Source organism: Saimiri boliviensis, chromosome 19 (genome assembly GCF_048565385.1).
Source record: "Saimiri boliviensis isolate mSaiBol1 chromosome 19, mSaiBol1.pri, whole genome shotgun sequence".
Classification (NCBI taxonomy): Eukaryota; Metazoa; Chordata; class Mammalia; order Primates; family Cebidae; genus Saimiri; species Saimiri boliviensis.
In genome coordinates, this window is record NC_133467.1 from 28,533,841 (window position 1) to 28,560,912 (window position 27,072).

Sequence of the window (27,072 nt, forward strand, 5' to 3'; positions counted from 1 at the left end):
CAACTTAGATGCTTATAAATAGGAGCATTAATAAATTATCTGAAATATTGATACAGTGAAATACTACTAATAAAAATAAATGTTTGCTACACAAAATTCTGTTACTTTCCTATTGGTGCCATAGGAATTACCACATATTTAGCAGCTTGAAACAGTACAAATTTATTATTATACAGTTGTTTAGGTCAGAAGTCCCAAACAGATTGTTTTATCTAACTATAGGCTTGTGGTGAGACTCAAATGAAGTAAATAATTATATAATGTGGTATTTAAACAAAGTATATCATCCTATTCCTACTCTTTATGGCTTTCTGTTTTTACGTGAAGTATTTGTTGAATTAAAAAGCTGATTAAGCGGATTATAAGTAAAAATTTGTAATTTCAATTTTGACTTCTTCAATCTCATTCTTTTTTGGTTCCCCTCAATACAATCTATGTCTTAACCATCGCAAATCTTTTACTCCTTGAAAACCCTAATTCTCTCAACTATTAGGCAGTACTATTCACTGTGCCTAGAATACATTTCCTTTGCTTTCCAAATCCTGCCCCTACCTCTCTACCATTTCCTTCCTACCATTCAGAAATCCATATTTATCCTTATTATTTAACTTTGAGTACACTTTCCTCAAAATTCTAAATGAAATTAAGTCTCCTTACTCTGTATGTCATATTTGTTCAATGGATACATGAGTTATTGATTTTCTCTATATACCTCCTCATTCTAAACAACCTCTCTAATTCTTAATTTTTCATGCTGCATTCTATAGCCTATGACAGAAGGAATGTTTCTGTCTTGTTTGCCACTGTATATACAGTACTTATTGAGGAGCCTAGCAAACAGGGGGTACCTGATTAATATTTGTAAAATGACTGACTGAATGAATAAATCAATGAGAACAGTTAGCATTATCAGTGTTGTGGACTCTTGCAGCTAATGTGGTTCTTAAAAATTTTCTGATATGCTTGATCAATCTTTCCTAAGAGGTACTTAGTTTACCTTCTCTGCCTTAGACAGCTTCTGAAAATGTTACCTCTGGATCAGAAACCTGTTTTCTGACACTTCTAGGAAGGCATTCATTCCTGCCTCATTTTAACCTCGATTATAGAAGGCATCCCTCAGAACCATCTTGCATAGCCAGATTTTCTTGTTCTGGACGCTTCTAATCAGCCAAGCTGATTGCTTCGCACCTCACTCTCAGTCTTCCCAGAATAACGTTTTAAAATAACAATAAATTAAAGCAAGACTTACACATTTATGCATTGCCATCTAGTTACAGGATATCCTTATTAGAACTCTTATTTATTGATAACTTTTCCTTTTGGCATTTCAACTCCCTCACATTACATACTATTATATCCTATTATGGTACACTGAATAAATGAAGAAAATCACAGGATTTTCCCTATTATAAACACCACAGATATGTGTTGAAGATGGCTGTAAGCTCTAGTTATGCAGCTGCAGTTCACACAGAACAACATGGGGTGGAAAGACGCCAGAAAGATCCGGTTTTAGGAAGTGACTGACAAAACCACAAATAATCATTGCAGGATAATCATGGATCAGGGGCTGCTCTACACAATTGTTGCTGTGGCTGTCTATGAAGATGTTATTATAGGACACAAAATCCATGCAGCTGGCTTCACAATAAAGTGGAATTCTTTACAGAAAACTGATGAGCTACTGCCAGCTTCTAGATCCAAGGTAAACAAGAAAAGAAAGAATAGATTTATTTTCCATTTAGACTCACATGTAAGCAGACTAACCGCATTGCTATTGCTGAGGTTAAAAAAGGGAGTAGACAGTTGGGATGGAGTTTCAGATTTCTGGTTCCCATGTGCCCTGCAACTTAAATATGCCCAGTGGGGAAATGATGTGGCTTCCATCTGGAAGTTGTGAGTAAAGAATCCCTCGGTTTCAGTGCACCTGATTCTGTCACCAAACCTCACCAACTTCACCTTGAGCTAGGATTACTTTGGAATCTAATTCAGTCTAGGAGATACTGAGGGTATATATAAAGGAAGCAGGGAACTTGAATTGTGAAGAATAGTTACTTTATAAGTAGTCTTAAAGCCAGTTAGCATTTAGAGAATGTTTTGTGTTTTTTTTTGGGGGGGGGGTGGGGGCATGAATATTGGGGATATTTTTTCTTTCAAGTGTGGTACATGGCTCAATTACATCAGAATTGATCAATTATTCCTGAAACGGTTACATTCAGTTTCCTGTTCTAGATCCAGTATACTCTTCTTTCTGGTTGTAGAGCATATGATTCTCCATTTTCATAAGCAGTCTAAAATGCTTCAAGAGCATCTAAAATTGGAAAAGTCTTATTGAATAAAGTCCATGGGACCCTGAAAGCCCCTAAATTGCAGATAAAATTTAATGCAGTTGCCAAAGAGAAGTCCCATAGCTTTCACACACATTCTAAATGTTCTTTGCCCCCAAAATGTTTTAAACCATCAGATTACACCATCTTCTGTAGAGTGACTTGGGTTTTGTTGACTCATACCCTTGCTGATTATAGCTTTTATGAAGTATTGACAAACAACTATAAACCAATTCTCAGATAATCAAAGTCAAAAATTCACGGTAGGTATGAAAGCCACAGAGAAAAATCCTTTAGTCTTTGCCTTAATCCTTTCTTTCCCTTATATCCCTAATTTAGACTTCCTATAGTTAGATAGGTAAGTGTTTTCAGACCAACCCCGTTTGTAAGCCTGAACCATCCTGACCAGAATACGCAATATATAAGAAGTCCTACAGTGTTATCTATGCATCTGGAATAAGTTTTGTGACCAATAGATCTATAATCTCAGGAACTAGATTTCAGCCCTACATACTTGTGTAATATAAAGTTACAATACTTCCTACCTGCCTTTTCCGCCTTTTTCCACATGGATTTCTTACAGATACCATTCTATATCACAGAACTAGCAAGCAATACATTTTCACCTGTTTTGTTTTCCTGAAATTCAATCTGGGCGCTAAGCCCCCAGATTCCTTGGTAGATAGAAATCTAACATCTCCCATTACTGAATTCTTTACAATATCCATGACAATACAAAAATCCTAAAATACCTCACCCAGAAGAATATATTAGGCAAAGGACCTTCAGTTATTAAGTCAAACTGATTAACATTGAGATATCCATTGACCCACTCTCTATGGGTCATATTGAGTTCAGCATTGGTGTTCCTTCTATGCCTTCAAGAAAATTTTTCTGGAGCAAAGAACCCTAGTGTCTTAGATCCAGCATCTTCTTGTGAATTATATGAAGTGTCTGGAAAAATGAGCAGGCATTCTTAGGTTCCTAAACACAAAGTTTCTCTCCTGTTACAGAATTCATTGCCTGTGCAGCTGACACATGGCCCTCTTTGCATTGCTCTTGGGACCTGAGCATCAGGGAACCTAGCACAAATGTTAATGTTCTGGCTACTGCTATTGCTGTGAGCCTCTAACCCATGACTCAGGTGTCCAATGTCTTCTGCTAACATCTGTAAATCTGCAGCAGTAGATATGATTTGGCTGTGTCCCCACTCGAATCTCATCTTTAATTTCTACATGCTGTGGGAGGGATCTGGTAGGAGGTGATTAATAAAGGGGCCAGTTTTTTCCTATGCTGTTTTCGTGATAGTAAGTCTCAAGAGATATGATGGCTTTATAACGTGGATTTCCCTATACAAGCTTTTTCTTTTTTTTTGTCTACTGCCATCCATGCAAGATGTGACTTTCCTTCTCCTTGCCTTCCATCATGAATGTGAGGCTTCCCCAGCCACATGGAACTGTAAGTCCATTAAACCCTTTTTCCTGTATGAATTACCCAGTCTTGGGTATGTCTTCATCAGCAGTGTGAAAACAGACTAATACAGGTATAATCTCAGTGCCTGTATCATTCTTGGCACTTCTTTGTCCTGCCTCCTAAGTGGAACCCGTCCCAACTCCAATAGCAAGATTTACCCCAAACAGATTTGGCTTTGCCAAATTTCTTCCACACTCTGTATGGGATCTGCCAATGGTCTCTGCAGAGGTCAAGGCCATGCTCCCATAGGTCCTTATCCCAAAGCTTTGTGGTACGTAGTCCCACGTTCTTCCTGTCCTCTCCAGATTTTGATGCTGAGGTTCCACCATGCAATGTACCCGAGCCAACCTACATTTTACAACAAGTCTCAACCAGGGTGAAAGGTGTTAATAGTGCTTACTTATTTCTATGTTTTTTCAGAGTACCTACCAAGTGCCGTAGAGGTATAGGCTTTGTTGTAAAATAGATACCTATTTTATTAATCTTTAGGGAGCAGGTAATTATACAGTATGATGAAAAGATTAAAGGAAGATTTCTTAACAGACTTTTAAACTTTCTTTTTCTTTTTACCTCTGGATTCTCTTCCCCTTCTCTCATATTTCATGATCCAATTGGATCTTTGATCATAACAGCACTCTTCCTGCCCATGCACAAAACTAACTACCCTATTAAAAGGGCCATAACTATATTCTATGACTCAAGGCATTTCCCAGCCTGCAGTTTCTAAATTCCTTCTTATTTCAAACACCTTAAGTATGGTTCACAGGATTTTATCTCTTGGTCTCTTGGATACACAGACACAGATGTACACATACAAACACGCACATATATACATTACGTACAAAAAACATTAATGTGCATGTATAGTTAAAATATAAATAAAATCCATATACCTAAAACCCAGCTTAAAAATAAAATATTACCTAAGTATTCAAAGTTACCTCTATGGCTCTCTCTAATTCCATTCCTGCCCTACAGTAAACTGCTATTTGAAATTATTGCCTTGCTTTTTGGTTTAATTTATAGTTTTAGTTCATCTCTGCCTGTATTCCTAAACAATATATGGTTTGGCATGCATGATTTGGACTTTTTTGTGAATGGGATCACACATATTAATTTGTGACTTTTTTTCCTGCAATATTTATGGTAATAATTATCCCTATCACTGTGGATATGGATAGACTCATTCACTTTTACTTGATAGATTCTTATTCTCTCTCCAACAACTTTGTTCATTGACTTTCTTGTCTTTTTCACCTGGCTTTGGTCCCAGATAGTGCTTCACACATCACCCTTTGTAATTTGCATTCCATTCTCTAAATTTGGAACTAGTCCTGTCTTCCTTCTCCTGTCTAGCCCAAATCTCCAGGATATCCCAACCAAGTGTGGGTTATTTTTTTCTGGAAAATAGCACATCTCATACTTTCCTAGGAGAGCCTTGATGGACCTCAGGCATCTAGGCATCTACCTTTTTTTCTGTCCAGTGAGATCATGGCTGCTTTTTTTTTTTTTTTTTTGTCTAGCAATCACGTGCTGGTAGATGATTTAAAAAAATCTGTTTATGATTTCTCTAACTCTTTATCCACCTTTCTTATAGCAGAATGTGTAAGTAACAGATAGTGCAGTCCGACATGGTCCAGAAAAATCTGCTCATCAAGGTTTAGTTTGTCTCACCCCAGCACCCTAGTCCGAATGAGGCAAATAAACCAGCAATGTGCTCAGTAAACAAAATGAAAAACGGAATGAAAAACTTTCAATGAAAGTTGAGAAAAATAAATAAAAACACTAGTAGGTAAGAAGCATTTTAAGGATTTAAAACACATCCTCCTATTGAATGTAGATGGAGGAAGGGGAATTGGATTGAATATGAAGAGGCCACCTTCTACTCTCATATGAAAAGATCATTTCCCTTTTCAATTCCTCTGTGACCCCTCCCTATCCCCTCTTACTATTTTCTCCTGCTTTCCTCATCACCTACCATGTACACACAGCAGGCAGGTTAGTTAGCAGGAGCACACTGAATTTCATAGACCGAAATTAAATTAACTATTCTCAGCCCTTCCTTTCTCCACCTTTTTAGTTGAAGTTACAAGATTTGATCTGAGACAAAATGCAATGGGTTTTTATGCGGGCAAATGTTGGTTCATTTAGGCTAGGACACTGATGGAACAGAGAAGCAGGCATGTTCAGAGAGTGTGGGACTGGCAGTAGTGAATTGGGGAAAGGCAATGCCAACAGAATTTTGGCAGTTTTGCTGATTTTTGAAAACATATGCAAGATTAGATTAAAACACTCTTCAAACTAGCAAAAGCTAGGGCCAGATTGTCTCTGCTATAATGCTCAGGCTGGCTGGCACTTTTGACTCTGAATTTCTGTTTAAGTGTCAAGCCTGACCTTTACTCAGTTTAATTCAATTCAGTGCAATTCTACAAAAATTATTGAAGCCAACTTTTGCTAGACTACTGCACTAAAAGACCGTAAAATTCATTCTGTCACTTAAAGAGTATTTTTAAATATTAAGAAAAAATTCCAGATAAAAACGATGGTTGTCAGGGCCTTTTCCTAACAAATGGTTTCTCCATCTGACTTTAGTAAGCATCAACATCAGTTATTACAACAAGCCAGAATGAGAAGATAAAGGAAGAAAGGCAAGTGTAAGGGTTGGAAGCTGGTTCAGAAATCACACTGGTGAGTATCGTGAGATTCATCTTTCTTATTTTCTAATGAGAGGCAGCATGATGTAATGCAATGTCCACCGAGTAAAAGTTGAAAGATCTTTCCTGAGCTGAATGAGCAACTTCACCTCTCTGAAAGTTATATTTCTTAAGAGTAAGATGACATCATATGACCTTACATTTTAAAATTGTTCTAAGAGTCCAATGAAGAAGAATTTTTAAAGTCCTTGAGCTACCAAAAACTTAGACAAGTCCCTGAAATAGTTTCAAATCTATGTGCCCTTTCATTTTAGTGATCCTCTTCCTAAAAGCCTTTTCTCAAGGGGCATCCTGATACCTGCAGAGATAAAAGAACATCTTGCAATAGACCAAGGGAAGAGTAAGAATTACAGGTCACAACCTTAAAGTCCATGTGACCTAAGCTCATGGTTGTACTGACTTGGTTTGGTGAACTGTGGCAAAGTGAAAAAGGATGGATAGGATCAGGAAAAAGACAAAGTAAAGATAATAATCATGTAAAATGTCTTTATAAGACTGCTTTTCTCTGAACTTGATGTACCTTGACATCTACTGACAGCATTGTTCCATTATCAGTTTAGTGCCTATAGGTAGGGGAGTTAGCTTTATTTCAAACAAGTAGTTTACATATTATTTGCCAGCAGGGATGCCATATATGTGCCCTCCCTTTATCTCCTGTGCAAAGGTACCAGATACACCAGTGTTGGCTCTGTTGGAAGACTTTGTCTGTCCCTAATCAACAAGAAATTTTGACTTGCAAAGCTATTTTGGAGACCACATATTGTGCAGCATGTCTCCATTAAGTCTTCCATCTAGGATAGAGAAGGTCCTAGGCAGTACTTGGCAGAAATAAAGGGGTGGGCTGGTGGCCTCTCATTATTTGAGTGTCTCTACAGGCTGTATATTGCATATCTTCCTAATCCTAGCTTGGCTTCCCCAGCTGGCTGTCATAATCTGGCCCAAGGTGGTAATTAATAAAGGTTTAGGGGATTTAATATCCAAGAAATACAAGTCTTTTAATAGCATGTTTCTAAGAATGACAAGCTCTTAAACTCCCCAAAGAAGACTCTCTGCATGGAATTTTAACCATTCTGATTAGTTTCATTTTTTGAACACATCAGTAGCCATTTTCATCTACAGGATTGGTTCACTAAATCCAGTCAAATCATCTCCTCTGTTCCTCTTTATGCTTGCCTTAGGAAGAATTTTTCAGTCCTAGGATTCCCTATAGGGTCTGATAATTATATTTATTGATCAAATTTAGTCAGTTTTACTTATTTGTTAAACTGAGTTGAGATTGAGATGGTGGTGAGGTCATTCCAAGACCTTGAACAATCATGTCCCTCAATTAGGTGGCTAATTTTTACACACATGGAATTGAACCAAAAGTCAGAATAATTGTTGTTTCAATTAAAATAATTTCAAGAATAATAGTTGTTTCAATTAAAATAATTTCAATAGACAAGCCTCAGCTATCCATTAAAAGTAAAATATTTTCTGTAAATAGGTTATATCATTTTATAATAATAAAACCTTGACCTACTGACTTGTAGACACACAAATGAGGTGTTTTACGTTGAAATTATTTCTGTTAATTTTTAATATAAATATAGATGTAAAGATTACTTCAAAGACCTGTGTCTGCAACTCCCCAATATTCAGGCTATTAGCCTAAGTACAAAAGTCTTCATCACACAGTGTTGTAAGTTGTTTGTGAAGCACTTTATGAATTCTCTAGGTGCCTCTGCATACTGTGTTTTTTTAAGAGATGTCATGAAGATTTGACTTAATCAATTGCTACAGTAACCTGATTCCTCTTTATCTGCCACTTGAACATACAGATTGTCTAGAAATGTCACTGGTGAATTCAAATATATAAAAAATGGAATTTCCAGGCCAATGCTGAATGACTAAAAATGTCCACATCATAATTAGGTAGAAACATAAGTGAGATCCAGACTCCTGCTGAAAATGTAAAGAAAATGAAAAGGCATGCTTTAACTTTTAACTAGATTGGAAAAGATGAAGTTCTAATGTCAGATGTCAAAGGTCAAGCAAAAAATCTTAGATGAAAAAGTACTAACCTCATTTCCTATCTAATGACACATAACTCATCCTTATGAAGCAAAATAATAATAATAATAATTAGGAACAAGGCGTATTATCACTTCCAGTTGCCCTCCAATAGCCTAGTAGGCATTAAAGTACTTTATTAATTGGAAGAATTATTTGGTTGTTACAGCAATTACTGGTTTTGGAATTTCTACATATGAGAGACTTAAAAGTAGAAAGTAGAGGAGAGAAGGAATTGGAAGTGTCCAAGAACATTTTTATAGCATGCTATATATGACTGAGAAAACATTACAATTTCACGTGTCTTAAAAAGATGGAATGAGACTAAGGAAGATGGGAGGTGCTCCTTGGCACCACCTCTTGTCAACTCAGTCACCATCCTTCACTGTGAAAGCCCAGCGAGGAGGATTGCTCTGGACAGACTTTAGATCCCCCTCACAGGGGAAACATCTTAATTTACTATCCTTACAATGTACTTAATACATTTGAATTACCATTTATTTCAACTACATTTATTTAGTGTCTACTTTGTGTGCCAATGCATTGTAGAAACTGGCACCACAAAGATAAATTAGATATAGCTTCTCTTCTTAGGTAACATGAAGTTTAGTGAGACAACCATATAAGCAAATAGCCCTCTAAAATTTAATAAAGGCCAGAAAAAGTGAACTTGAAGATAGATCGCAGAGATGATAAAGTCTGCAGAACAGAGAGAAACCAGAAATAAGAATAACCAAGAGAGTCTCAGAGAAGTGCAGGATACCATCAAATATACCCACATAAGGGGAATATGAGGAAAAAATAAAATAAAATTTTAAAAACTTGAGAAAGCAATTATAAAACCCTCCCAAATTTGATGAAAAAATTAATCTACACATTAAAGAAGCTCAACGAACTCCAAGAATGATAAAAATGAAAGGTTCTATAATAAGATGCATTAATTATAGGCAAAATGTTAAAAGACAAAGAAAAATATTAAAATCAACAAGAGGAAACCAATTCATCAGATACAAGGATTTCCAATAAGATTAAGAGCTCATTTTCATCAGAAGCAGTAAATAGACATTTAAAATGCTGAATGAAGAGTATGAACACCAGAAACCTATATCCTGTAAAAGTATTTTTGAAAAACAAAGGCAAAAACAAAATGCCAGATGAAAACAGGGAATTCATTTCTAGCAAAATTGTATTGTAAGAAATGAGAAAGCTGTTTTGTTTAAAAAACAAGTGACATCAGAAAGTAATTCCTATGTACATACCAAAAATCAAGAAGACTGAAAAAGGTAATTATGTAGGTAAATATGAATGACAGTATAACTAAATAGTTATTTTCATTTCTTCTCTTATTTAAGGAGTAATTGTATAAAACAATATACATATAATTGTATTGTCAGGCCTGTGACATATAGAAATGTAATATGTTGGTTAAAAAAACACAGAAAAGACAGGAACAAAGCTGTGTGGAAGTGAGAAAATGGCAGTGAATGGTAACTCAAATACAAAGTATGAAATGAAGAGAACAAAAAGTGGTAAAGATGAAAGTTAATATAACACTGTATAAATACAGATTTGTTTGCTTTCAGTATTAGTTTGTTCTCACACTGCTGTAAAGAACTACCTGAGACTGGGTAATGTATCAAGAAAATAGGTTTCATTGACTCACAGTTCTGCAGGCTTCATAGGAAGCATGGCTGGGAGGCTTCAGGAAACTTACAGTCATGGCAGAAGGCAAAGGGGAAGTAAGCACATCTTACCATGGCAGAGCAGGGGAGAGAGAGAGAGTGAGGAAGGAGGTGCCACACATTTTAAGCCATCAGATCTCATGAGAACTCACCATCAGGAGAACAGCATGGCGGAAATCCATCCCCACAATCTAGTCACTTTCCAACAGGTCCCTCCCCTAACATTGGGAATTAAAATTTCATATGAGATTTGGGTGGGGACACAGAGCCAAACCGTGCCACTTTCCTTCTCTCAACTTCTTTAAAATAAAAAAAATACATATATTAATAAACATAAAAATATATGGCTGGGTTTCCAACATATAGACACACCATGTATAAAATTGAAAGAATACAGCTATATAATTCCAACATATACAGACACACCATGTATAAAATTGAAAGAATATAGCTATATAATTCCAACATATACAGGCACACCATGTATAAAATTGAAAAAATACAGCTATATAATTCTCTATCATATTAGAATTTGGTAGTATAAATCTGAAGTAGATATTGATAACTTAAAATGTATATTGTAAACTCTAGAGCAATCACTTAAGCTTAAAGACATTACAAATTATTAAAAGAATTAAAATATTTCACTACATATAATTAATGTAAACAATATAGGCAAACAATTAAAAAACACAAAAATACACAAGATATATTGCAAAGTGGCAGATGTAACTCCAACCATATTAATATGAAAAATATTCAATCAAAAGACAGTTTGTCAGATTTGAAAAAGAATACAAAATCCAACATTATGCTGTTTAAAGGTGACAAGCCATAGACTAGAAGATACAAAGGGTTTGAAAGTAAAAGGATGAAAAAAGATATACCACATAAACAGCAACCTTAACTAAGTTGAAGTGACTATACTAATATCACACAAAATAGACTTTAAAACAAAAATATAGAGATACACAAGAACATTTTATAATAAATGAACTAATCCATTGGAATAATTATAAACATCAAAAGCCCCAAATATATCAAGCAAACACTGACAGAATAGAAGGGGGGAAAAAAAAGACAATTCAATGATGATGGTTGTGGACATCAATACATCACTTTCAATGATGTATTGAACACTCAGCAGAAGATAAACAAGGAAATAGAAGACTTAACAATACCATAAACCAATTAGACCTAACAGAATCTATAGAACACTCCAGCCAAAAACAGCAGAATATACATTCTTCTGATGTGTACATTTAATATACTCCAGACCATATGTTAGGACATAAAACAAATCCCAATAAATTTAAAAGAATTGAACTCATACAGAGTATGTTCTCTGATCACAATAGATAAATATTAGAAAACAATGACTAAACCAGGAAGAGGTCAAATCCCTGACTAGACCAATAACAAGTTCTAAATTGAGGCAGTAATTAATAATCTACCAACAACAGGAAAAAAATCCCAGGACCAGATGGATTCACAGCTCAATTCTACCAGAAATACAAAGACAGGAACATTCCTTCTGAAACTATTCCAAACAGTTAAAAGGAGGGATTCCTCCTTAACTCATTTTATGAAGCCAGCATCATAATGATACCAAAACCGGGAACAGACACAACAAAAAAGGGACACGTTAGGCCAATATCCCTGATGAACACTGATGCTAAAATTCTTAATTAAATACTGGCCAATCGAATCCTGCAGCACATCAAAAAACGTATCCACCATGATCAATTTGGCTTCATTCCTGGGATGCAAGCCTGGTTCAACACACACAAATCAATAAACATAATCGATCACATAACTATGAAGTTACTAGAATAAAACATTGGTGAAATGCTTCAAGACATTGGTGCGGGCAAAGATTTTTTTGTTTTTGACCTCAAAAAGCACAGGCAACAAAAACAAAAATAGACAAATGGGATTATATCCAGCTAAAAACCTTCAGCACAGCAAAAGAAATAATCAGCAAAGTGGGAGAAGAAACACTCCACAGAATGAGAGAAGAAAATATTTGTAAACTCTCCATCTGACAATGGATTAATAACCAGAATATATGAAGAGCTCAAACAAATAGCAAAAAACAAATAATTTAAAAAGTGTGCAAAAAATCTGAATAGACATTTTTCAAACGAATACATACAAATTGCCAACAGGTACATTAAAAAATGCTCAACATCATTATTCATCAGAGAAATGCAAATAAACCTACAATGAGATATCATCTCACTACAGTTTGAATGGCTTATATAAAAATATAGGAAATAACACATGCTGGCAAGGATATGGAGAAAGGGGAAGCCTCATACAATGTTGGTGGGAATGTAAATTATTAGTACAGCCACTATGAATAACAGTACAGCATTTCCTCAGAAAACTAAAAGTATAACTATATATGATCTAGGAATTCCACTACTGAGTTTATATGCAGAAGAAAGGAAATCAATATATTGAAAAGATATCTGCATTCCCATGTTTATTGCAGGATTTTTCCAATAGCCAAAATATGGAATCAATCTAAGTGTCCATTACCAGAAGAATGGATAAAGAAATTATGGCACACACACACAATGGAATATTATTCAGCCATAAAAAAAAAATCCTGTTATTTGCAGCAACATGGGTGAACCAGGAGATAATTATGTTAAGTGAAATAAGCCAGGCACAGAAAGACAAATATCACATATTCTCACTCTTATGTGGGAGCCAAAAAGGTGGATTTTGTGAAGATACAGAGTAGATTGGTAGTTATCAGAGGTTCAGAAGATTAGGGGGAAAAGGGGATGAAGACAGATTGGTTGATGTGTACAAGAATACACTTAGAATAACTGGTGTCTGACAAATCAGTAGGGTGACTGTAGTTAACATTAATCAGTTGTACATTTCAAAATAGCTAGAATAATTCAAATATTTCTAGCATAAAGAAATATTTAAGGTGATAGATATTCCAATTACATTGATTTGATTACATGAATGTATCAAATTATCACATGCATTCCTAAAATATGTACATTATGTATCAAAAAATTATATTAAAAAGTTTAAATGGATCACAGAACCAAATGTAAGAATTAAAATTATAAATATGTGGCGTGGCACAGTAAGTAGCTCATGCCTGTAATCCCAGCCCTTTGGGAGGCCGAAGGGGGTGGATCACGAGGTCAAGATACCAAGACCATCCTGGCCAACATGGTGAAACCCCGTCTCTATTAAAAGTACAAAAAATTAGCCGGGCGTGGTGGTGCGTGCCTGTAGTCCCAGGTACTCCGGAGGCTGAGGCAGGAGAATTACTTGAAACTAGAAAATGGAAGTTGCAGTGAGCCAGGATCATGCTACTGCATTCCAGCCTGGCGACAGAGCAAGACTCTGCCTCAAATGTGTGTGTGTGTGTGTGTGTGTGTGTGTGTGTGTGTGTGTACACATGTGTGTATATATATATAAAATCTCTAAATATTTCTCTCTAGGAAATCTCCATGACTTTGGCTGGGCAGTCCTCTTAGATGGTAAAAGTGAAAGAAACAAAACTAAAAATTGATTAAGTGGATTTGATCAAAATAAAGATTCAGTCTTTAGATTGATATCATCAGAAAATGAAAAGGCAACCCACAACATAGAAGAATCTGCAAATCACATATCTGGTAAGGGTGCTGCATGCAGAATATATTAATATAAAGAATCCTTGCAGCTCAACAAAAAGATAAGTATCACAATTGAAAAATGGTAAAGGGTATGAATAGACATTTCTTCAAAGAAGACATACAAATGGCCACTAAGCACATGAAAAGCCATTCCAGCCAAAATGCAAATCAAAATCACAGTGAAATATCCCTTAACACTCAATAGAAATGTTAAAACCAAAGACAGACAATGACAAGTGTTGTCAAAGATATGGAGAATTTGGAATCCTCATACATTGCTGGTGGAAACATGAAATGGTGCAGATGCTTTGGAAAACAGTTTGGCAGTTTCACAGAAAATTTGAACAGAGTTAACATGTGACTTAGCAATTCTACTCCGAGGATGTAATGAAGAGAAATCGAAAAACACATCCATGCAAAAATCCATCAGTTGAATGTTCCTAGCAATCTTATTTAAAATATGTAAAAGGTGGGAACAATTTAAATGTGAATCAATTGATGAAATAAATAAACCATCTCTATTTATACAATGGAATATTATTTGACAATTAAAAGGAATGCAATACTGATATGTCCACAACATTAGATGAACCATACAAATATGCTAAATGAAAGAAGCTAGTTTCGAGAAACTATATATTGTGTAATTCCATTCATATAGTGTCAAGAATAGAAAAATCTGTAGAGATAGAAAGTAGATTAGTGATTGCTCAGGGCTGGAAGTTGGGAGTCGGATGGGAAGTGGAAAGGATTGAAGAGTGACTGCTAATGGGTATGTAGTTTCTTTTTGATGCGGTGAAAACGTAAAATTATACTGTAGTAAAAGTTACACAACTCTATGAGAACATTAAAAAACCACTGAATTGTATACTTTGAGTGACTTTCATGATGTGTGAACTGTCACTCTACACAGCTATTTTTAAAAGGAAAGGGAGAAGGAAAGGGGGAGAGAGAGAATATTAAAGGAAAAAACATGTGAAAGTTCCAACTGTGCTTTAGTTGGGCTGAACTTTGGCTGAAACATAGGTTGTGTAGGGTTGATGTTAAAGGAAAGGTTTACAAACACAGTTGAAACCAGGTGTAAAAAAGTGGAAAGCTTTCTTAGACACTAAGGGAGAGGTCTGCATTTATCAAGTAGGTGATGGATCTTTATTTTATAAAGACAATATTTAAAATCAGGAGAAAGTAGCACTATCCTTGTTTTAGAAAAATCGTATTTGTAGTTGAGCATAGAATGGAGGGGGAAAACAGTGTAGCCTGAGAAGCCAGCAAGAAGGATATAAAAATAATCTAATTGAGAAATGATACATCTCATTCTAATGGTTCAGCTTGAATCCAATACAGTGCTTCCGCTTTGTTTTGGAGTCAAAGTACATCTACATTACTCTCCATTCATCTATTTGGTATTTAGAATAAAGATAATACAAAATGTGTTTTCTGATAAAATTTCTAACATAAAATATTTCCAACATACGATCCATCCCGACACTAAGTGAGGTTATGTAGGGCTCTTTCATCATTGCTTCCTCTGTCCATGCTGCTCTACTCCAGCTGTGGGGGAACGGGCTACAGCATGGTGCTTAAAAGACTTCAGCAGGCTTTGTCAAGTATTCAGCTGGAGCTCTTGCCATTGTCCTCCCATAATAAGATAACGCGAGATACACAACACAATGTCAAACACCATAGTTATTGATTTAATAGTTATTACTGTCAGTATATGCTATGCCAGATGTCAGATTTCTGCTTCTGATTCTAGAACCATTCAGATGGTTTCTGAGAACGTGGGCATCACTACATTTTACTGTTATTCTGATTGACCTATGCTATCTAAACCCAATTTGAGTCACCATTGCTCATTTCTGACACAGATATAGAAGTGTTACTCCCTTTGAGTAAATAGTATGTGTTATGACTTTTCAGCTTTCACTGTTCCAGCATTAACCAGTGCCTTCATGAATTCCCTGTTAAAAGAAATCTCATAATTTTCCTTCAGATTTATTTTTCTTATATAAATGTTGTATGGCTAAATATTTCAGACAATGGGAAAGTGTCCCAACTTGCTAATAGGTGTTTCTTTTTAGACTATGTCATTTAGCACCTAAGTGTAGCGATCCTTAGGATTTCAGAGATGTAAATGACAAATTTAAAACTTAGAGGAAAATAAAAAGAACTTAGAGCTCATAGATAATATTTCTCAGATGTTTGGTGGAACCAAACAGATGTATAAACTGACACATACTCCAGGGCATAGCATGTTCTTCAAATAGAAACAGAGGATTAGCAGTATTTCTTCATCTGCAAAATGGGATTAATAGTGTTTTCCACCTCTCTTCTCACCAGGGTGTTAGGAGGAAAAAGAAGCTCATTGAAGGAAAGTTCTCTGAGCTATTTAGAAGGCGCTCATTAATGCAGACATCACTTTGTTTTGTGGCAAAACAGCTAAGACTCGCTTCCCTAGAGGAGTAAGTTCTTATTTCCAAAATGCATGCCTTTGAGAGATAAAGTTTTAAGAAATAACATCTATGTGCAATAATTCCATACCTGCCTAATCTAATGAGAGACAGAGGATGATAATTCAGCCAGTAGGGAAATGTGCAATTGGAATACTTCTGGTAAATGTCTGGGTCCATACATTCTTGTGTTGTTTTCCCTACCTCTAACCTGGCCTCTTCCAGACTCCCCCTCCTTACAAAGAGATAAGATTAAGTTTATTTCATTACTGTTTTAAACATCAGAAATGAATATGAACTAATTCTTCTTGGTTTTAGACAAGAAGCAACACTGTCTTATCATCTGTGAGTTAGAAGCATGCTCTGTGTCAGGAAACAGATGATACGGTTATATAAGCATGCTCTAGATTCAAATGATCTGAGTTCAAATGCTGACTTTCAAGCACAGTTTATCTGACTTTGATTTCCTTGTATGTAAAATTATTACTTGGCTGTAATATTTAATGTGTCTGGAACATGTAATGATCACTCATTAAGCATCTTGTTACCTTTGCTGCCTTCTGAAATGGCTCAGTAATAATGGCTGGCTCAATGGAGCACCTACTTTCATTCTCTGGAGCTAAAGTGCTTATACGTTTATGGGAGAAGAAGTCTTACCTAATTATTCATTAAAATAAGTAAAATAGGGGTTACCAATGGCCTATGAAATGGAAAGCTTGAGTTCCTAGGCTCTTTCTTTCACCAAGCACTGAAGAGAGGTTAAATCATTTGAAGACTCTGCCTCCTCTTGACAAATAACAGGCAAAATCCCCACCCTTCTCCATCAGCTAAGTAACATTGGTAAAGAGAGACAACATCAGGGAAAGTACATTGATTAGCAGAAGAGCATATAACCCCTTAACATAAGCATGAAACAGTTTTAAATATTAAAGCTCCAGCTCTGATTCCCCTAATTTCCAAAGACAGGCAGTTAGTGTCAGCAGGATTATTTTTATGAAGAGAAAGAAAACAAAGAGGGAAGAGCTTTTGATTAATGCATGAGTCCTCTGGGAAGCTTTCAGCATAGAAGAATTCCTTTTTCCCACATGCACATGGGAAGTTCTACAAAATCCTTCTCATTACAACAACATTTTCTCATCCTAAAAAGAGCTGTGCAGAGCTGTACAACAGAAATGCAAAAGAGAAGTGGAGGAGGCATGATCCATGAAAATGTTTTTGATGAATTCCATGTAGTCAGGGCAGATGGTCTATAAGAACAGAACTTGGAGCAATTGTAGAGACTGAATATTTATCATACTTAGCATCTCTGAAATAGAAAGTGGTTTGTCTAATATTGACAACAAGGTGACACTAACAACCAAGGTAATAAAAGAAGAAAATTAAGATTACAACCTGTGCAGAAACATGCCACCCATACACTCTTGGCTGAATACTTGACTAAAACATAGTGTGAAGATCTTGCATATTCAACACTAGAACCTCTTGGCATTTGTCTATGTGCACTATTTTTGAATGGTTATGTATTTCGTAATGTTTTTGTTTCATATAGCACGCACATGTACATACACGTGTGGGTATGTGAATGTATGTGTTGTCATTAAAAAGTTTTAATTTAGATATTACTAATGAGAGGAAACCAAGTGGGTTGGACTGATTATGAGCACTATTGAAGGGCTAATTGAAAACAACAGGTAAAGTTACCCGTTGTAGGATGGTATCTGAATAGAAACTTAATTCTGGGAGAAGTATTAATGAATTGCAACAAATTGTTCTTGGAATATATAAAAATGGACTAATAAGTTAACAAAGGTAAGATTTTGCTAAAGAACTTTCTGTTTATGTCACAGGAGGAGAACCTGTCTTAAGAAATAATGTGTTCTTTCTCATGTAGAGGTGTTTAAGTAGACATAGAATGATAATTCATCAGAGAAGATGCTGAAGGGGTCATACACAGAGAAAAATATTATTTCAATCATTAGGAAATATGTATCTGGTGCTAACTATGATAAAAATGTATGTATTTCATGTTGCATGAAACTCTAATCAACTTGCAGAAGCTTCCTGAGGCAACATTGAGAGGCTAGCACAAACTCTATAGAAAAGACTGCTAGAGTAGATTAGAAATAAATATCCTAGAATCAAGAGTAGGGAGAAATAGATTACATTCTAAATTGTTGTATTTCTGACCTGCCTATTTCCAATCACTGTTAGATCCTGGAAATACAATAGTAAATAGTGGAGGAATAGGCCCTGAAGCATATAGGAAAATAAACATTCCTCTGTGAATTTCTGCTAATCGGATATTTCTAGGATTGCATTTGAAAGCTTTTATGTCAATAACCCCCAGCGAAGCTTGTAGTATAAAGCTAATTTGAAATAAAATTGCAAGTATGAAATAAATGAGCAAGAATGTTCACTATAAATATAGAAAATTTCTGTGAGACCATCTGGAGTTTGCAATACCATTTACTTCCTGAATGTCTACGAAGACCTTGTTGGGTAAGTTCTAACAGACAAGGAGAACCCTACAAGGAGGCTCTTCAGTCTTGGAATCGCTTTTTCTTTTCTATGATCATTGGGTCAGCAACAGCCATCTCAGGGAATTATTATTATTTTTTTTTTTCTGAAAAATTTTTGACAACAAGCCAAATGCATGAGGTAAGAAGTAATAGTAACCAGTATCTGGAAGAAATGATCTTTCATTGACTTAAACACAGAGTTGGTGATAAAATGTCAGTTGAATAAACAAGACTTGATTAGAGTTGGAGCTGCCTGGAATAAAAATAAGCAAGGAGGCCTGCAAAGAAGCAACTTCCCTGGGAAGGGATGCGCAGCCCGATTTGCCCATTTCCAAAGGAAAATTATTAAGGCAACAGATGTCAAAAAGATAGCAGACCAAGTAAACCCTTGAGAGAGTTGGGAAAGAAGTTGTCCAAAGCATTGACAGATGCCTTGGATTGCTGGTGAGAGGCTGGAAAAACATTCTAGCTCTCTCCCTAACTGACTTTCCAGCAAAGTGGAAAAAGTGGCAGATAAGCCATTTCATATAAAGTGAGGCTCCCCCACAGGTAGTTCTCCTAGTAAAAATTAAGAGGCACTCTCAAACCACCTGGGAAAGTGATACCCTAAAGGTCTGGGAAATCCTACAGGGAATCACTATAATGTGGGCAATTACTCAACACTTATTGATTGTATCCACTATAAACAACACTAAATCAGGCATTAAAGTCAAATCTAAAAATATTTAACACTAGAATCCCTATCTCCTATGAAATGCTAGTTGAAAATATAAAATCTAGTTGAAAAGATAAAACCATCACTCAGTAATAGTTAAAAAGAGTGTAAGACATACTTTGATAAGGGCCAAATTTCTAAGAAAATAATTAAAACGGTCCCTAAAAGGGGGGTATGAATTATTTAAGTAGAGGAATGAAGAAAATAGCCTTCTTTGAATATTATCAAAGAACAGAAATCGAGAGTCAAATCACCCATCATTCTAATGACAACCCTATCTAATAATCGTAGTTCCCCGTGTACAGAGATAAATTTCACATATGCCATGGCATTGCCTTTAAATGTTAGTATCTTCACAGTTGTCAGTATATTTCTAAGTCTCCCACATTTTAATCATAGCAATTTACTCTCAGAATACAACATAACGTAATTCAATTCTCATTCCTCACTTCCTCTAAGCCCGGAATGTCCTCCTCTCCCTCCACATAAACACTCTGCTTTGTGAATCTTCTCTGATCTATACTGTAGGAATTAACTGCTGTTTTATCTTCAGTCCAACAACAGGTTCCTTGTATTTTGTTTACTGTTTGCTACATTCTACCTTATTTTATATTCTATTACAATTAATTGATTGAAAGCCTAGTTCCTCCACTGAAGGACATTCTTTCAAGAGAGTTGTATCACTTCTTACTCATTCTCAAAATTTTGTAGCCCCTGATATATTCCATTGCCAATAGAAGGTGCTTATTTGTGCTTGTTAAATAGAGGACAGATGAACAATGCAACAAGGCACCAAAGCAATTTCACAAATTGTCACACAAGCACAATTTGTATTTGTTAAGTACAGCTTTGTTATCTGTTCAAGTGGAATAGAATATGACTTGGAGGGTAGTTCTGGTGCAGCCCAGCATGCCAGGACTCAAATCTTTGCTTAGTCACTTAAGAGCTATATGATCTTAGATAAGCTAATTAACATTACTGTTTCAATTTCTTCATTTGTAAAGTGGGATTAATAGAACAGCACTTGCCTCATCATATGTTGTGGGCTTAATTATTTTAATCCACGTAAAGCCCTAAGAACGCAATGTCATTCCCATAATAAACACTGAATAAATATTAGCTATTTCCAATTTTACTTTGGCTGATAACATTGTTGTATTAACTGTAGTTAGTTGTAGGAGACATCAGAGTTTGCCCATTCAATCCCTTATTACTCTGCCTTATTATTTGGGTGTCCATCCGTCTCTGAAGATACACACCTAGAAAAAGTTGAACTATCACAAGGTCAATGGCAAATCCTGAATCGTTTAGGCCACACATGGTAATTCCCTTCCCTGTGGTTTAAGGGTGGGCATGTGCTGCAGACACATGGAGAGAGAAGCTGAAGGACTTCTCAATTAGGGTCTTTACTTCTTTCCCTTGTCCTTCCTTTCTTTTTGCCTTCCTCCTTCTCACCTTCCTTCTTTCTCTCAGCAACGTATCAGAAGAAACCGTTTCTCTTCTGCTGTGAATGCAATACGTCGGCATCATTTTGTGGCCCTGAGTGTCAGTCACACTGATGGTAAACCCAGTAATGAAAGCAGAGTGCATAGAAAGAGCTTGGACCCAAACTGACAGTGTTGACTCGATTTGCTTGCAAAACTTCTATAAATATAAGAAACATAGGTGGTATCATTTTTTAAAGTATACATTTCTAGGTTCTACCCCAGCCCCAAATCAGAATACCCCAGGAAAGGGGCTTGGAAAGCTATGATTTTTAAACAGGGAGTCTCAATACCAGAGAAGTTTGGAAACACTGGTTTAACACACTTTTCATTTGTTTTTATTACTGCAGTTAAAGGATCGTACATTATATTACAATTCCCTCATTCCACACTTTAGAGTCCTAATATGGGACTACTGTAAAATTTCAGAGGAAATTATTCCTTGGAGTAGGGAATGAGTTAAATAATATACCACATGCCAATTGCAGGAACTGTGGTTAAGATGTCCTCTCTTGCTCCATTCACAAATTCTTAAATTTCTAGAACACATAGTTGTCTTCAGTGAGCCAGAGGAATCAAGGAATGTTTAAAATGACTTCAAAGGGTAAGGCCATGCATAGACTCCATTGCATGAAGACATCCATTTAGCAGCATGCAGGCAAATTTTAAACTGAAATGCAGGATAACCAAGCCACACTTCAACTGGGCTCTTATATATAAGCATCTAGACAGCTGCTGTATCTGGATCTGATTTTCCTTCTCAGTAGAAGTTGGGATTTCTGACCCTGTTAGACCCACTCTTGGTACCTGTTACGGGCTGCATTAGGTTCCTCCCAAAAACACAGTATCTCAGACTATATTTAGAGATAGGTTCTCTGAAGAGCTAATTAAGTTAGAATGAGGACATATGGGTAAGCCCTAATTCATTATGACTAATATCCTTATAAAACAAAGAGAATATGACACAGAAACACACAAAGGGAAGACTATATGAAGACACAGGGAAAAGATGACCATCTTTAAGCAAAGGAAGGAGGCCTCAGATAAATCCAACCCTCCTGGAACCTTGATCTCAGACTTCAAGTCTCCTGCACTCTGACAAAATCAGTTTCTGCTATTGAAGCCATCTAGTCTGTGGTGCTTTGTTATGGAAGTCCTAGAAAACTAGTACAGTTTCTTTCAGGCAAGAATGCTTGCAACTCATCGTGCCGCCTGCTTTAATATCTCCTGAATTAGACAAAGTCTGGCACCTTCCTTTTCAGTCTTGCTAAGGACTGAGTCCCTTTGAGAAATCTACTTCCCGCAAAATCAGATCATTTCTGGGCATACTACTGCAGTCAGAATGAAAGAATAGTTTTGTAATATCATCTCTAAAATTCACTTCCAGGCCAGGTACGGTGGCTCACACCACGAATTCTGGCACTTTGGGATGCCGAGGAGGGTAGATGACTTGAGACCAGGAGTTTGAGACCATCTGGCCTACAAGGGGAAATTCTCTCTCTGCTAGAAATACAAAAAATTAGCTGGGCGTGGTGAAGCATGCCTGTAATCCCAGCTATGTGGGAGGCTGAGGCGCAAGAATCGATTGAGGCCGGCAGGCGGAGGTTGCAGTGAGTCCAGATTGCATCGCTGTACTCCAGCATGAGGGACAGAGACTCTAGTCTCAAAATAAAAAATAAAAAAAATTCACTTCCATATTCTTTCATTTTTTAATTGTCTGTTTTTGTGACTTTCCCCTCCACTGACTCTGTCTTGAGGATAAAATTGCCTTGCTCACCGTTATTATTCCAGGACTTGTAACAGTAACGTGCATATAATGGACATGCCAAAAAATGGTAACTAAAGAAAGAACAGTGAAAAAGTGAGTGAATGAATGAATGAAGCTCAAGGAGCATGCAGCACAGAGAAACAGTACACTATTATGCACCAACTGGGCATTTGATAAATATGCCAACTAGCTGACTAGCGAACAGAGCAACTCTGTAAAGATAACAAATTGCATCACTTTTCCCTGGCTAGATTGATTACACGTATTACCACGGCTATTTCTTTCTGGCAACATTTTTCATTATAGGGAATATTAATGAGTTAACAAGGACCCTATCTTTGTTTATCTCCTTTCCCATTTTAACAAGCAATTCTGATGCTAAAAGACAAATCTCTGGATTTATAATAGCCTGACCACTATAAAAACAGTCATATGGTACAACTTTTAAAAAATTTTCTGTATAGAAATAATTATTGGAATTACTTGGTAAAATCTGAAAACACATCAATAACAAATATGATCCATTTGTAGTTAGAAAGTGTTTACAGGTTTCTGGCCACAACTTTTTAATCTATCTGTATTTAGCCTTTAAAATGTGTAATGCTATGCTAAGCATCAGTGGGGACAGAAAAAAAATACATAAAATCTTGTTCCCCTCCCTCACGATGCTTACCATTTGTCTGTGCTAGAAAGATATGTCCAGGTGAAAAGTTTAGATGTCAGAATAATACTATAGATATTGTTAATGTCAAATACTTTATGTTTAAGTTAATATGTAATAAGTTTGACTTAATTTGTATTTTATGCAATTTCCTTCAATAAATTTTATTTTAGAAAATTAAATGAAATATATTTATGTGTGTGTGTGTGCATGTATATGCATATATAAAAAATATTGTATCAGTATAGGAAGATAAATGCCAAAATGTGAACAGTGATTATCTTTGGCTGGTAAGACTCTGAATGATTTGAAAGTCTTCTTTACGTTTGACTGTATTATGTAAATATTTACAATTGTTCATACAATACCCTTGTTTAGTTAAAAATATTGGGCCATGAACTGCAACTACCACATGGAGAATAAAAAAGGTAAATGCTAAAACTTCAAAAAAGGAGACGACACCTTTGGACTGAAATATTCAGGAAAGCATTATGGAGGAGCTAGGCTATGAATGATGGTAGAATTGTGATAGTTGAAGACAACGGAGGAAACTGAGCTGCACGTTAAGTATCACCTTTCAATCAGCACAAAGCAATCCTACAGGTTACCTCGGCCCACGACAGACATGAGCCATAGGCCCCTCAAGAGCTTGAACGCTATTTTCCCAAAACACACGTTGTTAACCCGTCCTTTTTTCTATTGCCATCTGGCCTCAACATCTTGCTCTTGTCCCGTGTTTGTCATTCTATAAACGGTTTTCAAACTTGGCTTTTGCAATCAGTTTTTCCTCTTTGGCCTCTGCTCTTTTTCAAGGACATGGACTCAAATGCTCCCCTCAACCCACAATAAGTACCAAGTCTAACCACAATCAGCCCCTAGGACCCACAGCTCTCCTCTAGTGCTAACTAGCCCCCCACAGTGGGGTCCAGAAACAGGAAATGGCATGACCAAGTTTGTAATGTATAAGGTGTGCTTAGAAATCAGTGTCAGAATTCAGAGGTAGAGTATATCTAGGAAAATTGAGGAAAAAAGTAGATTCACACTGAAAAACCTGAAAAGCCACTGTATTAGTTTTCCTGTTGCTATATTGTATAGCTCCAAATGTAATTGCTCAAAACAACACAGACTTGTTCTATAGGTCACAAGTCCGATATGGCTGGGCTAAAATACAGGTATTAGCAAGCTGTGTTTCTTTGGGGGTCTCTAAACAAGATCTATTTCCTTGCCTTTCCAGGTTCTAAAGACTGCCCACATTCCTTGGCTCATGGCCCCCTTAACTCTTTAAGGCCAGCAATGGCCAGTAGAGTCCCACATCATGTAAGTCTGATTAACTTTTCTTCTGCCATTCTCTTTCACTTTTAATGACTCTTGTATTACATTGGGCCCACTCAGGTAATCTGGGATAATCTTCCTATTTTAAAGTCAGCTGATTAAAAACTTTAATTCTGTCTGCTCCCTTAATTCTACCTTGCCATGTAATATAACACACTCACAGATGCAGACATCTTTGGGCATTGTTCCTGCTACCACAGACAGATTAAAGATGTGATATTGTCTTTTAAATAACAAGGAAAATATTTAAGAGTTTAAATATGTGACAATGTAAAGGGAAAATTAAGGTACATAAAATGCAGTTTGACTTATTTCATTACCAGAAAGTTAAATATTGCATCTTTAAATGATTAAGTTCTAATTCATCTCATCTCATCAGAAGATCCATGCCCGCTTTTTGCGGCTCTGTTTTAATAAAGGTAATTGGGGTTATAGAGATCTGAAAGTGGCAAATTGCACACTAGGTAGACTAAAAGCTACAGAATTATCTGATGAGGACAATGCTCTTTTGTTTTTAACCTCCCAGGCTCTAATATTCTGTGTTAATACACAGAATGATGCTTTCATTTGTAGCAGATGGTAGTCGATTTGACTCAACTTATCTCAATTCTCCATCATACTATTTCTCTCCATCTTCCCATGACTTTCTGCCACCCCCCCAAAATTAATTTCAGACAGGCCTTTGTGCTTTGGCTGACATTCAAAACTGTCACCTCCACGTACACATTAACTCCAAGGCCTCTGTCATTCCTCACATTAAAATTCTATCACCAGGAGTCAGCACAGCTTGACTCAGCAAGCTAAGGGGCTGGTTCTGAGCAAGATGCAGTGACAGCAGGCTTCATGTGTGACAACTCCGGTCAATTTGACAGCAATAAGACATCCTCCTTAGAACCAGTTGCAGCTCTTGTTGACCCAAGTGGGAAGGTTATTCTTCTGAGCGATTCTCTTCCCTTCCCATGAGAAAGAAAGGCCAGGGGTTACAAGACAAAGGTTATGAATATTTTATCGTTAAATAACCACAACAGGGAAGAACAATTAATAAATTCCAAAATCTAGGTTTACATACTAATTGGGAAGGATAACCATTTGCTGACGTAAGAACAACTCTTTGAAATGACACAGGCCGAGAACTTATAGCCACAGTGTACGCAACAGGTCATTGGCAATTCTGTTTAGAATCCATGTATGAAAACTGATTTTGAAGTCCACCCGGAGAGCCTTCCTTAATTTATAAATGATGTGGAGAAGTAAAATGTTTTTCCAGTGGTCAGACCATTAATCACCACCAAAGCAACTTGCTTTCCCTATCCTCTGCATACCTGCTCTTTCTCAAGCAGTCCATTTCAGTGGATTGTACAGTGACATTATCTGTGAGTGGGGAAAGAAGTTAATGATGATAATAGTTTAAGCATTATTCACTCACTCACCTTTTCAGACTAAGCTAAAACACCCACAATTTTAAACATGACACAAAACAAAAGGGTTCATTTCAAAATTCACTTCCTCTATGAAGATCTCTTCCCATGCCCCAGAAGACTCACGTGTCTTACTCTCATGTGCCATCACTATAGTCTTTTTTCTTAATTCCATTCAATTTTGTCACATGTAAAACACGTCATTTAAAAGTCGAAACCACATGAACGTATACTGAACAACTTTTCTTAGTCACCCTACCCCCCCATTCCTCCTGCCGCCTAGAGCAAATTATTTCTATCCATCTCTGTTTATTCTTGCCCACCACAGTTTTTGGATGCCTCAATCATAAAAGCTGTATTCTTTAGGTACTGGTACAAAAGGGCTGGACTCCCAGCTAAATCCCACCCTTGTGCCTGGAACTGTGGACTTAAGTGAAAACAGCTGAGTCCGTTTTTCCACCCTCATGTTGCCTTTTTGGCCTGATCTACCCCTACCCTGTGCCCATAAAAGACTCCAGCTGGCAGAGCGACACAAGGATACACGTGGCTAAACGGCAAGCAGAGAAGCAACTGAGCGCCAGAGACTACGGATAGAAAAGGCTAACTGCAGATGGTGTGGTTTCTGAGAGGGGCCCAGCGGGAGAACCCTGGGCTTCAGGGAAAGATTGTCTTCCCATTCCCTTTCCAGCCTCCATTTCCACTGAGCTAAATAAAGTTTTCTGCGTTCTCACCTTTCAAACAGTCCATGTGACCTGCTTCTTTCTGGATGCTGTGCAAGAACCCGAGAGGGCAGGGGCTTGCCACCCTGACCCTCCACTGAACTGGCT

The 27,072-nt window shown here is 36.6% G+C and overlaps 2 long non-coding RNA genes across 8 annotated transcripts in view; one reads left to right on the plus strand and one right to left on the minus strand.

Moving 5' to 3' along the window:
* LOC141582265 (uncharacterized) overlaps nucleotides 1–27,072 on the plus strand; it is a 329,329-nt gene that overhangs the window by 266,518 nt on the left and 35,739 nt on the right. The window contains exons 5-6 of one of the 3 annotated variants that reach the window (XR_012515087.1): nucleotides 6,393–6,488; nucleotides 13,725–21,877. This is a non-coding gene — a long non-coding RNA (uncharacterized LOC141582265). Of the gene's footprint in view, nucleotides 1–6,392; nucleotides 6,489–13,724; nucleotides 21,878–27,072 lie in introns of those variants that run through there. The other 2 variants (XR_012515089.1, XR_012515088.1) reach the window with 2 other exon arrangements.
* Nucleotides 1–27,072, minus strand: part of LOC141582264 (uncharacterized) — a 432,453-nt gene that overhangs the window by 95,018 nt on the left and 310,363 nt on the right. The window lies entirely within an intron of this gene.